This window comes from Arachis hypogaea, chromosome 20, assembly GCF_003086295.3.
Source record: "Arachis hypogaea cultivar Tifrunner chromosome 20, arahy.Tifrunner.gnm2.J5K5, whole genome shotgun sequence".
NCBI lineage: Eukaryota > Viridiplantae > Streptophyta > Magnoliopsida > Fabales > Fabaceae > Arachis > Arachis hypogaea.
The window spans coordinates 55,999,056-56,000,974 of record NC_092055.1 but is presented as its reverse complement, the minus strand read 5'-3'; positions in this window follow the sequence as shown (position 1 = coordinate 56,000,974).

Genomic DNA, 1,919 nt, shown 5'->3' with positions numbered 1-1,919 from the left:
TCAAGCATTCATTCAGAAAAACAAAAAGTATTGCCACCACATCAAAATAATTAATCTGTTTTACAATTTGAAATTCATGTACTTTTTTTTCTTTTTCAGAAAACATTTTTCATTTAAGAAAGGTGATGGATTCATAGGACATTCATAGCTTTAAGGCATAGACACTAAGACACTAACGATCATATAATAAGACACAAATATAAATAAAACATAAAGCATTGGGAACGAAAAACAGAAATTAAAGAACAAGGAAATTAAAGAACGGTCCACCTTAGTGATGGCGGCTTGTTCTTCCTCTTGAAGATCTTATGACATTCTTTAGCTCCTCTTTGTCTCTTCCTTGCCTTTGTTGCTTTTCTCTCATGGCCTTTTGGTCCTCTCTAATTTCATGGAGGATAGTGGAATGCTCTTGTTGAGGTCCATGAGTGGGCTCTCTTGTTTGCTCCATCCTTTTCTTAGTGATAAGCTTTTGAGATGAATCTCTCCATCTCCCATGACTCGAAGGTGGAAGCTTTTGCCTTTCCTTTCCTCTTTCTAGAGGTTTCTCCGGCCTTACACTACAACAAATATGGGCTTTAGGAACGCCAAATTTTGCAACGCCTTAAAACCGTTCTCTTAGATAGTTTTAGACAACGGTTTTTTTGTGTGTTACCAATGAATTCAATTTTTCATTATTTTTTAGCAACAAACTAAAACCGTTCTCTTTGACTATTTTAAAGAACGGTTTTATAACCGTTACTAAGATTTATTTTTAAGCAACGGGTTTTTATTGTTGTTTAAATAATTGTACAAAAGAAACGTATAAAAACCGTTGCTAAAATGCTACACTTTAAAACTGTTCTATTAGATGGTCTTAGACAACGATTTTTACAGTGTTGCTGTTGAAGTTCAGTTTTTCATTACGTTATAGCAATAAAATAAAACCGTTATTTTTGACTATTTTAAAGAACAATTTTATAACTACTACAACAATTTTTTATTAAACAATTTTTTCTATAAACACTATAATTTATAGAATACTCAAAGCTATTGTTATAAATATATAACAAATATTATTTAAAAAAAAATTAAAATACATTTATAATAAATATTATATATTTTTGTTATAAATATATAACAAATATTATTTTAAAAATAAAATTGAAATAAATAAAAAAATTAAATTAAAATAAAATTATAATAAATATTAATATTTTTTTATTTAAACTTCCTCTAAATCCTAACATAACCAAATTTGGAGGAACTCTCTTTACTAAAAATAATTAAATATATACTGAATCTAAAGTAATTAAGAGTGATATGTAATTCTTTATAATAATTAAAATTTAAATTAATTAAAATTTTTATATAATATTTATTATAATTAGATATTTAGTATATTTAAAATTATAATTTTAATAATTAAAAAATAAAAAAATTATATAATTTAATTTAAATAACTTATATTATGAATAATTTATGATTTAATTTAAATTTTTTATTTTTTAAAAAATAAGCTTTTAAGAATGATTAAATTAATTTATATAAATATTTTGAACTTAAATTAATTAATATTTTTATGTAATTTTATTATAATTAATTATTTTATATAATTTAAAATTAAATTTTTATAATAAAAAATTATATAATTTAATTTAAATAATTAATATTTTAAATTTAAATACTATTTAATAAATCATAATTAATATATTTATTTATAATTTAAATTAAAAATAATTATTTTTATTTAATAATATATTAATAAATAATATTTTTAAATAATTTTAAATAAAATATATTTAATTTTAAAATTATTATTGTATTAAATAATTTTATTAAAATATCTATTTTATCTATATTTTATAACTATTTAACTCTAATGCTAAATTTTTAAATTAAATAAAAAATTCTAGTTCCTAAATTGAAAAACCTAACCTTAG